General features: G+C 42.1%; 1 protein-coding gene across 1 annotated transcript in view; it reads left to right on the top strand.

The window, feature by feature from the left end:
• Nucleotides 1-12,290, top strand: part of LOC120448986 (ecdysone-induced protein 74EF) — a 62,231-nt gene that overhangs the window by 23,052 nt on the left and 26,889 nt on the right. The window lies entirely within an intron of this gene.

Genomic DNA, 12,290 nt, shown 5'->3' on the forward strand with positions numbered 1-12,290 from the left:
TTAATTGCCTCAGATACTTAGATTACTTGTATAAAGTATAAGCCAGATCCATCTTTCAAATTTGGCGCTATTGCAAAAGCTGCCACTCTTTTTGAACTTTCGTAGAGAAGCCACTACGTAAATCTACGTTATTTTTACATGAGCATTTTACAACTTAATGTGAAACTGGTGGCGCCATCTACAGTTAGTACGCTGTAGATACTTAATAATTGTGTATTTCTACATGTAACTTACATGAATTTTACAAGAATCTAGATAAAGAAGCTAAGCGTTAGCACAACAGTTTTGGAGGCATTGAATACTTGCTATCAGTTTTAAGGCTCCGGCTGATTGTGTGCCCGCTAAAAAGCTTTTAAAGCTCTTGTCTGCAAGGTATTCAAAATCAGTTTCTAAAAAATTCCACTGTTTTGAATTTAAAAGGAAAGAAAAGTTCTGGATTTCATATTATTAACAATGAATTAGTTTATATATGAGGTACTGGTAAAACTGAGATTTAAACTAGGAATTGAAGCATATTTCAATAATGCAGAGAACTCAATCATTTAAATCCAAGACTAAAACGTGGAATTAATATTTGAAAATTGTAATTATGAAAATATGCACAAATTTCAACTAATTGAATTCCCCATCTGGCCGAGAGGTGTAATTGGTATTAAACTCGTCCCTCCGAAGAGCGAAACTGTCAGCGAAACAACTGCCCGAAATAAATAAAGAGGCCAGTAACTTGTTTATTAAATCCCGACAGGATGTCCTCTTCGCCAGGCGCCGCCCATCGCCAAACGGCCACCCACCCAAAACAGTCAACCACCTAACGACTGAGCCACCAAACCACCGAGCCACCAAGCCACCGAGCCACTCAACCACTCAAAGTCGCAGACTGAAATATAAATGTCGACGCTCGGGTTGTTGTCTCGTCGTTGTCGACGTCGTCGCAGCGCCTAAAAAAATGAGTGTGTTGTAGGTGTAGGGAGTGTGCCGCCCGCTGAGTGGTAGGGATTTCAGGCAGGGAATGGGTTTTCCAGGAGGCAGACAAATAACCGTCTATTGACACGAACGGCAGACGGAGCCCCCGGTACTGGGAAGCGTCTGAATGCCACTCCCCACCACACCCATCTACACCACACACCACACACCACCCACAGTCCTTGGGCGCCTTGGGTGCCCCCTCCTGCGGGCACCTACTTCCTTTTCTTGGCAAAAAAGGGAAAACAGAGTGGAGAACGAACGAAAAAGAGAAAATATAAAATATAAAACCCAGACAGGACTCAGCGAGGAGTCGAGGCGGCCTGCTCCTTTTCGCTGCTCGTTTTTGTTTTCAAAAGTTTCCGAATGCGAATGCGGCGAAGCCAAGTCAGACGGGCGGGTCAATAAATTTTGCGTGTGGAAATGGTGCGCTCAAGGTCAAAAGGATATTCGCCTTGCTGCGTCTGTGTGCGTCTGTGTATGTGTGTGTGTGTGTGTGTAGGAAATGTTCGCCGTATATGTGTGCATATATCTAGGCTCCGTCTGCCTAACTGTGCGCTTGTGTTTGTGTTTCGGGCCGCAGACAAAATGACTGCTCACACTCCTTTCCTTTCAGTTTGTCGGCCATTTTGCTGTGCGTGATAAAGTGTGTGTGTGCGAGTGTGCCTCTATGTGTGTGTGGCAGTAGGTGTGTGTGCGTGCGGCAGACAAAGAGCCGACTGCGTGGGTATGGGCTTTGGGTTTTGGGTTTTTGGTTCACTTTGGGCTTTCCGGCAACCTTGAACTTGAACAATTCGGCTGAAGTTCAGGCTGTAGTCGAGGCGCTAACTTTTGGCTCCTGCGCCCACAGCCACCCACTTTTGCGATGCACAGAGCGAAAAACTTGATTCTGGTTTTGAAGAACTGAATAAAGTTTTTTATATGGTATGAAGTGAGCCAACTGTTACTGTTACTGTCATATTATTTTATTTTATTTTCATAAAATCGAAACAACGAAATAATAAATTTATCAAATAATTATAATAAAGTAATGCGAGTGCCATTCAGTGTCGTACTTAAAAAATATATATAAGAAATGTTTGTCCAGCTCAAAAGGATTTAATCTTGAGAATATTTGATTGCATACTTTGAGGCGCCCAGATATTTGTAGCTGACTTGAGATTTTGAATTTATTTTACTTAAAAACGATTTTAAAATAACTGAACTTATAGCGTCCAGAAGATTGGGATTTCTTGTGATGTCTTAAAATATTTATATTTAGAGCCTGAAATAAATATCTGTTTTTGGCAACCTGACAGTGGCTCAGTAATATACCAGAAATATGAGCGATTAGTGTCATACATTTTCTCCGACTGAGTTCGAATTTTTTGCTTGAGCAGCCGAAGGACGAGAAGGTCCTGTCGCTGCCCTTTTTTCGTTTGGTGGATGCCCCGACTGGGTTCAAGCGCCGCACGGCCCAAGCATTGAACTCTCGATTTCAAGGATACACCAACGCCCCGACTCGGATTCAGATACATATACAGATACATATACAGTAACAGATACAGATAAAAATACAGATTCTGAGGCGGATTGGAAGTCGGATCCGCAAGCCAGGCGGTGGCAGTCATTGAAATGCTGAAATGCTAGAGCCGTTGACATTGCGAGCGGTCGTCAACGCTACCGACGCGTCGTAGACGGGCTAAGATTGTTCACTTTGCAGCGAGTTCAGCGCCGGTCCAAGGTTCTTTTGCGGCGGCCACAGTCAGCCCCCCAACCCCAACCCCCCCCAAAAAAAACCCAATCCAAAGCCCCATCTCGTGGGCCTCTCTGCGAGTCAGACTTTGCGACTCGCTATTAATGTCAAGGGGTTCCACACGACCAAGCCGTCGTTTCTGTTCTTTTTGTTGGCATTAGATTTGAAAAGTGCGTTAGTTTCTGCGTTTCTGCGTTACAATCCGCTCACTCGAGGGATGGGTGTTGTGGGAAAATCGCTGGCTGCGATCTATTCAATTGACATGGCTTGATTGCCAGCCAAGAATTCTATTTGATGGGTGATAATTTGAGCAATTCATTTACAAGTGCTCGGCTTGCATGTCTATTTGCGTTTCGATTGTTGGCCACAATTAGAGAATAATTGTTAGTTTTGATGTCGGCATTAAATAATAAACGCTGGTTATTCATTTTTCATAATTTGGTGCTATGCAGTTGGAAATTATGCTGCTTGGCAGCTGATTAATCGTTTATCTTTAGTATAAACCTTATGAATGGAGGTAAAAATGCATTTCTTGTTTCAGTATACAGTAAATGTTCCATCAGAATTCCAAGTTTATTAACTTATTTAGTAGAGATTTTTTGTCTTCCTTAAAATGATTAATTTTGCTTTTATTTATGTTTTACAAACTGAATAATTTGCAAGCCTCTTAAAAAATTTTTTCTTATCCATTTGTTCATCAGTTTTGTTTATGCATTTCATGAAGCTGTACATCATATGCAACCTAATTTTGCATTTCACTTGTTTTGCAGTTTCCCAGCCCATCGAAATTTCACTTTCTTTGCATTGCAATTGCAATTGCAATTATAATTTGAGTTGCAGTTGCAGATTCAGTTTCACTTTCGGCCAAATTCGCCATCCCTGGCAGCACTTAGCCAGATTATTTATTTGACTGCTCCGGCTGACAGTTTGTGTTCTACCACTGCCAGCGTTTCGTTTTAGCCACTGCTCATGGCTCATGGCCCATGGCTCATGGCTAAAGCTCAGTGCACGCATTTCTTGGCTGCCTTTCGGCTTTGCATTTGGATTTGGATTTGGATTGCCAATTTGAATTTGAATTTCAAATCATGCTGCTGCTGCTGCTGCTGCGTTTTTTACTTCCATTTTGTCGCTTTTTTTTTCAAATGTGCGTTGTTATAACCAAATCAGGATTTCTGCGTGCCCCGGCCAGCGAGCAAAGCGTCTAACAACAATTACAACAATTACAGCGACGCAGGCAGCAACAGCGGCAACAACAATTGCAGCAGCAACACAACACAGCGACAACTGCAACAAAAGCAACAACAGCAGCAACAACAGCAACAACAGCAGCAACAGAAACAACTAACGATGTCAGGGGCGTTCATTTGTCCATTGCCAGCCAGCAAACGAACTGAACCGAACCGAACGGGCCGAGCACGTCACTGTCACCAGCGACAACCCCCCACTTGCACCCCACTTCCACCCCACTTGCCACTGCCCACCCCCAAAGGCCCCCACCCCCCTCGCAACAGCCCCCCTTTCGCCCCCAAATTTGAGTGCCAAACGTTTCAGTTGCCACTGCAAAATGCACTTTGCAATTTTGTTGATTGCTTTGCCATTTGTTGTTGCTGTTGCTGTTGCGTTTCCTCATCTAAAGGGTACTCCAGTTATGATCTTAAGTTTGTCAGCCTGATTCTGGAAATTTATTTAAAAAGATGAAAGCTTATGTAAGCTATAAATTATTATTATAATAATTTAGAATTAATTTTAAAGAAATACCCTTGTATTTACCATGCATATTTTAATATTTACTATCTTGCGCACATAAAGATTTAACTTTTAGTAGATCATAATGCTTTTTAATAACAATACAAGTAAATGATAGATTATAAATTCACTAGCACTGCTTATAAATAGCCTTCCATTAGGTGATATTCTTAGAACGTTTTGATATTAGCATACTTGTGATCGCAATCTATTATTATGATGTTGGAGAGCTCAACGAAATGGAAACCATCTGAAGCAAGTTTGGCACATTTCACGCAAGAGTATATAGTCTTCGGCTTGACGCAGCTAACTTCCTTTCTTGTTACTGTTGTGTTTTCCCATTTTTTGTTTTATTTCTTAAATATGTATATTTGTTTTGCGACTTATCTAAATGCGCTGCTGTTGTTGTTGCTGCTGTTGCTGCTGCGGTACGCATTGCAGGTTGACCACCGAGTTCAAGTTTTAACGGATATCGCTTAGTTGTTGCTGTTAGCCGCTGCTGATGTCGTTGTTGTTGTAGTTTTTGTTGTTGTTGTTGCTGTTGCTGGTGTTGCTGGTGTGTTCTCGTTTTTTGGCAGGAGCCTCGCCTTAGCCTCGTTATATAAGCGGCATTATGGCTCCGCGCTCTTTTGTGCTGCCAATGAAGTCATTTCGGTCGAGCGCCATTTTCTCGAGCTGCAGATTGATTAATGGTCCAGTGGCACTTTTGAGCTCACAGATGGAAGCGCTTAATTAGTTTTTGGAACGGTCCTAAATACTTAAAGATAAATGCGCTAGGAGTGGGCCTGAAAACTCAATTTAAGAGGTCCTAACACTGGCTTAGTATTAAATGTACTTCCTAACAATGTAAATATTCATTGTTTCAATTATTTGATTCCTTTAAAGAGGTTATCTTTGGCTGCTAGCATAATCGTAATATTATTATACTATTATTTTTTTGCAAGCATCTCAGTTTATCCGCTTGATTATTCCAAAACAATTCCCCATCGAAATGGCATTGTGAAATCTTCACTCGCAGGACTTCCCCCTTAGGCGTTGCATACATAAGCGCCCCCATTACATATTAATCAGATTCAATATAAAGCACACACACTACTACTATGCCGCCCCATTTCCCCCCCTTCCCCCCTTCACTGTCCTAATTGCACTGTAACCCATTAACACAGCGGCAACCAGTTCGGCATCCCTATTGTCTGTTTCTGTGTGTTTCTGGGAGCCATAGAGAGGGGGCCGGCTACGGATTTTCACCTTCACCTCATCAGGCACAAAAACAACGGCCGCCGCATCGGAAAAGCGCGAGTGAAGAGCGGGGAAAACAATGATGCAGTGGCACAAAGATGGGGCAAGCAGATGCATCTTCTGCATTTGTGCATTTTCTCTGCGATTTGTGCTCAGCGAATGGCGACAGGGAAAACACTTGAAGTGTTTCCTCGTTAAAATGGACAATTTCAATTTATATAATATGGTAAATTATATTTTATGATATATGATACCATAATAATGGCAAATAACATAGAGCACATAATTTACATACGAATGATACGTAACTTGTAAAATTATTTATAACTTTTACTGCTTACTTTACTGCTGCAAAATGTAGTTAAGCATTGAAAGTAGCAGTGCAATTTTCAAGAACTTTGCTAGTTCTTGCCTCTTTTCTATTTATATTGACATATGTATAAGAAGATAAGATTTACTATCAGAATTTGTGTTTATAGCCATGAAACGGTTTATGTTCCTATTGAGAAGGTGAAAATTAGAATACTTTTAAGCAGAAAAAGATATAAATGTGTTTTAAGCAAGGAATTTAGATACATTTTAGATAGATGCATGCATCTTTTATAGACTCATTGCCCTAGCTTTAGGCCCTTTGGGTCTTCGAGACCGTCCCTGAACTAAACCGGGCTGCAGATCCAGTTTGCGCTGGGCCTTTGATTGCATTAGAGCGTGTGCCGCCCGTCGCATCTCGTTAGCAGGCAGAAATGAAAACAAAAGCAGCAACAGCAACAGCAACAGCAGCAGCAGCAGCAACATCGGCAACTGATGATGATACAACCTTACAAAATTCTCAGTCGCAGACTGCGGTGCGATCCAAACCCCCCAGCTGCCCCCTCCATCCGCACCACCCGCTCTTGCCCATCGCAACGACTTTGAATGTTTAGCGCTGAACTTGTCTTGCACACAACCACAGATGCAGTTCGCGCGAGAGAGCGAGAGCGAGAGCGGGAGGCGCAGAGAGATAGACGGCGAGATAGAGATAGACAGAGTGAGGGGGCCAAGCAAAAGCAAACAGCAAGAGAGAGAGGCTGAGAGGGAGAGAGGAAGGCAACGAGAGAGAGCGCGACAAACACAGCGATAGCTTTATTTTTGCCGTAGCGTGTGTGGTATGCAGCCTTGAATTAGTTCGCTGCACCCGCCCGTACATACACACAAACAAGCAAACGCACACACGGCGCATATCAATACAAGCGAACCCCACACACTCGCACACATGCACACGCACACATGGGAAGCAGTGCCATATAAGCAGTTCGCAGTGTGCGAAAGCTCTGAGTTGCGCTGCTCTGCTCTCTGCTGCTTTGCTCCCCTTTTGCAATGCTCGACGATCCACCTCCCCCCTACCCAAAGCCCCTCCCCCTGCAATCCACCCAACACCCCATGCCATCCCATTCCATCCCATCCAAATCGAAATCGAAATCGTAGAAGGAAAGAATCTACTGCGGCGCTATAAAGCACACATACAAGCATACACACATTCTGTTAGCACACGAACATGGGGCATCCGAGTTGTCGCTTCTTGTTTGCATATCCCATTTTCCGACTTTTCAAACGGATTGTTTGCTGCACAGCACAGCAACTTGCTGATCGATTCCCCAATTTCCCCATTTACTTGGTCACAAGCTGAGCTTCTTGGGATTAGAAAGGTGTTTTAGAAGAAATTAGAACCTATTGAATTAATAGTTTTTTAAGAGGAAATCTTAATGAGTAGCCAAAATTATGTTGATGATGAATAGGAAATTAGGTTCTTACGATTGATTTGCTCAGAGTGGCAAGGGCGCCAATATGTTGATCAATCAGGATAAGTATACTATCCTTTTGTGTAATCAATTTAAAATACTTTAAAGTTGAGTAGCGTTTTCCATTTCAAGACCGCTAAATGTATTTTTCTTCTAATACATATATATATATATATTTATTATATTTAATTGAATAGTTATGCTTTAGCCAAGAAGTTATGTTTACTCAGGTAATCCCTAGAATAATATAATATGTTCTAAATTGAATATATTCTGCTTCAATAACTTTCCAGTAACTCACTCTTTTCCTTTAAACAATTTTAAATTTGTGCCAAATACTTTAGATAATAAAAATCGAAGTTCTTGTTTCTTCAATATGATTTACATTGAGCAACATATTTAATAAAAACATGTCATAATGTTTCTATATCAAATGTGCTCCACACTTAGAGTCGCCATTTCATGTTATGTTGTGGTATTTTAAGGAATGCCATTTCAATATCCTCCCCAACTAAACAGCACGTCAGATTTTCGCATTTTCCGATTGATCGTGGTGCTGCCCCTAATTATTTCCTCCTGTCAGTGCCACGCCCCCACCCCTGCACACAATCCGTCATCTGGTGCGTCTAGCCTTCTGATCGCGCCGACACACATCGGAATCGAAGCACTATATACTATATGCACTATATATAGTATATATGTATACTATATCTACATATGTGTAATTGTGGCAGCGGATATGCATGTCTCTTTCCACTCTCCTTTTCGCTGCGGCGACTGCGAATTAGCGAGTGTCGGGAAATGGGGGAAAACAAGCGGAAAACCGTCTCGCATCGTATGTGTGTCATAAATGCAAGCGACTAATTGGCTGTGCCATGGCGAATGGAAAGCACTTTGCAGCAGGAAAAGCCGAATATGTTTTCATGTTATCCTGCGAAATAATTTTGCAGCAATAATCCGGGAAAAGAAAGATCTTTCATGCGGATGAGAAAAGGATGAAATGTACTTATTAGAGCTAAAATCTGCCAAATTCAGGATATCAAGTAATTAATAAATTCAGAATATTTGTTAGCTTATAACTTAAGATGTAGTCTAGATGTAGTTCAGTTTTCCCGAAGGAAACAGTAAGCACTCCGAAAAGCGGATTTTCATTCATTGCGTGCTCGTTAAGCGACAACATTGTCTTTGCGTAAATAGATTGTTTTGCTGCGCTTGTTGTCTTGTTGTCTTGTTGCAGCTCGGTATGCAGATCGACACCCAGACACTTCGACACATGGGGCTTGTCCTTCAAAGCGAATAAACAGATTGCAAACCGCGGTCTGTGAAAGGCGAAAGCGAGCGTTTTATGCGTAAGAGGTAAGAGGTGCACAAGAACAACATCGAAACTGCGAAACTGCAAAACTGCGAGACTGCAAAGCCAAGTGAAACAGCAATGCCACCAGGCACTTCGATTGCAGAAAATATTAGGCGGATGTCTGACTACATTGTGTGCATCTATAATCCGGCCACAGATACACTCGATATACACGCAGATACACAGATACACAGATACACAGAGATATGTACGTGTGCCCCCATATATTAATATTTATAGGTTGCAGGAACCGCGAACGAGACCAGTGCAAGTTGGTGAATAATCGCGGATATGGAACTGTAGGTTCCCCATTTAAATATGGGCATTAATCGATACAATGGGGAAGTCGAGTGGGGCCCTAAATCCCAAGTTACCTGTTGTTGCCGCTGAAAGCCGGAGCTCCAAGCGTCAGCAACATGGCTACATACATATATATGTATAGATAGAGATACATACATATAGACACTCAGCTGTGTGCATATTTTAGAATGTAATTGTGCATCTGGCCTAGACCTAGAAAAGGAAATTTTGTTGCTATTATTATTTTGCCCGCACTCGTGCATTCGCGTTCGTTTCGCTTGCAGTTCTCAGTTCGCATTTTGCAGTTTGCAGTTCGCAGTTTGCAGTTCGTAGTTTGCAGTTTGCAATTCGCTCGCCAACCAGATACTCTTCCGTCTCTTTCGCTCCGTGTGCCATTTTGTGCGGCACTCATTATTTGTTCTCCTTCCTCGCAAATTAAAAATATGCCTAAGCAAATAAAATGCATTCAATGTGTTTATACATATACAAATATATATATATATAGTTGTCTATATGGGAGCACTGCTGTTTGTCCGACTCTTGGCATGCATTTTGTGTCTGTGGGTAATTGTGCGTTAGGTCGCACTGTACAGGGTGCTTTGTGCCAACTTTTTTGCCACTTTTTCTCTATCTGCAACAGGCATCTGTATGGTTTATAGATCAGTACAGAAATTGCCTGATCATTTTTAGATATTATTGCATGCTCTTAGGTTTAAGCATATTTCAGTGATTTTAGTTGGGAATTAGTCAATTTGTTTAAAACGATCTCTTATTATAAAGAAATTTCTAATGTGCTGAAATGTGGCCAATCTGCTCCTAGTTTTCCATACCTATAAACTACCTAATAGGAGATCTAAAGAGAAAACTTGTTACCTCAGCAAAGTTATACATTATCAAATTTTAAGTCATAGAACTGGTATTTATTTATGACACTTTATTGCAGTCTGTTTAAATTACCGGAAACTACTTACTCTTTCGTTTACTTAGTCTACGAGTGATCCTTGAATTTTGTCCTTAGAAAGATAACTTACTGAAAAACCCCCATAACCATAACTCTTGATCAATCAAAGTGCTTATGGCACCCCTTATCCTTACCAATCGCCAACTGCCAGAGACATTGGCTACCAAATACACGGCAAGAAACTTCGACGTACTCAGTGGGTACAACAGCAATTGGCTTTAACTGCAATTGCAACGCAGTGGCACTTTAAACAAAGTAAAACATCGCTGATAGAAAAGCAAACCAAACGAAAAACGATCGAAACTCAACGCAGAACAGCAACAACAAGCAATTTCAACTGAGAAAATGTGTTTTTTTGCGGTTGTTGCGCTACCGTCCGACAAACGGCCATAAACGCAGCTAACCGAGCCACGCCCCGCCCCCAGCTGCACCGCCCCTTTTGCCACTCGATCGATCGCCGCGTCGCAGCTTCAGCCCGTTGCAACATTTTGCGGTGGCAGCGTTCGATACGCGCAACATTCTATCAACTAAAATGCGAAATTGCAAACAAAGAGTGCACTGGCAGAAAGGGGCAGCTAGTTGATTGTGTAATTAGAATAATATTATTTTATGCGCCTTTAAAAGGTATAAAATTAATATATATAATATAAATAAATATATATTAATATTATTATATATATATTATATATTAAATAGTGTAGATATCTGGTATAAAACGACTATCAAGGACCTCTGTTCAAAAGTAGGCAGCGTAAAATGAAAAGAAGTCTAAGCCTTTTGATTAATGAACTTAAAAAATAATAAAAATACAGGGCATCTTAAGATTTTTATATACATTTAATTTAGCTTTTAACCATATTTTCATAATCAAAATATTATGAAATAGTGTCGGAACAAGTTAAAATCTTCGAAAGTGTCTGCACTTAAAAATGAGATCCAATTGCTAGGCTGTTTTTTTTTTGAGTGTGCCTGAGATCTATGCGAATGGCCCTGATTGGGGGCGATGGCGGGGTGGTCAGGGGGGTGCAGAGGGGAGCAGGGGGCCATGGGGGCCAGGAGAACCCAGTGAACTGCCCGTGGGGTAATGGCGAAGCTAACGACAACTCATTGCGATTCTCGAGTGGCAGCGGCGAGTGCCGGACTCGTCGTCGTCGTGTTCGTAGTTGTTGTAGCTGTTGTAGTTGCAGTTTTAGATGCAATTGCTGCAGTTGTTGTTGTTGCTATTGCTGCTGGCGAACGGAACGGAATGAAAGGGGAGGTAGAACGGGCGGGGGGGGAGGGGAGGCACGCATGTTGTCCATGTCCCCATTCGAGTCAAGTGACGTGTTATCTGTCGCCTTCTCTCAGAACTTTGACTTCTATCGGTTGAATGTCGTTGCAGTCGTCGGCGTTGCCGTTGCTATTGCAATTGCAAAATTTGACGCTGCTGCAGCGCTGCTTTTGCTGCTTTGGCTGCTTTTGCTATTTGCTATTTGCTATTTGCTGCTGGCTATGATCGACGACGCCAATCGATCTCACTGGGGCTACCGTGTTGGCAGCAGACTCTGTCCGCCCGTCTGCCACTCCACTCCCCTGCCAGTCCGCCCCCCTCGCAGCAGCAGCACCCCCCTTGGCACTCCCACACTCCAAAGTGCGCCACAGTGCGCCCCGTTTCAATGTCAGTGTGTCTATTATGCGCCATTATGATTGGTATTATTAGCGGCATGCCATGGAAAATGAAAACTGCCAACTGCCAACAGCGGCAGCGGCAACACTTTCCCTCTCGTTGCTTTCCAATTGCAGCAACAACTTCATCATCACCAGCATCTGCAAGAAAATCACAGCAGCATCCAAATCAGCTTGCTGCCACTGCAACTTGCAACTTGCAGCTGAACTGGCTGCTATGCAGTAATTATTGCACGATCAATTTGCCGGCCATCCATGTCGGTGGCAACTTTCCTTTGGCAACATATTAATAAGACCCGATTATCGCTAACTGGGTGGGGCAACTAAGAGGATGGAGGTGGCACATCCAGAAACATCCTACGCCATTTGAGCAGGTTTTAATTACATAGCTAATAAAAACTAAGAATATAACATTCAAAATATTTAAATCACTTAAAAATTCCTCAATAAACTTGATTTGCATCATGGTAAATGATTCGTTGACCTTTTTGGCAACTACAACACTTTATACTAAGCATAACACAGGCGACTTAATTTGTTTTGATTGCA

Source organism: Drosophila santomea, chromosome 3L (genome assembly GCF_016746245.2).
Source record: "Drosophila santomea strain STO CAGO 1482 chromosome 3L, Prin_Dsan_1.1, whole genome shotgun sequence".
Lineage (NCBI taxonomy): Eukaryota > Metazoa > Arthropoda > Insecta > Diptera > Drosophilidae > Drosophila > Drosophila santomea.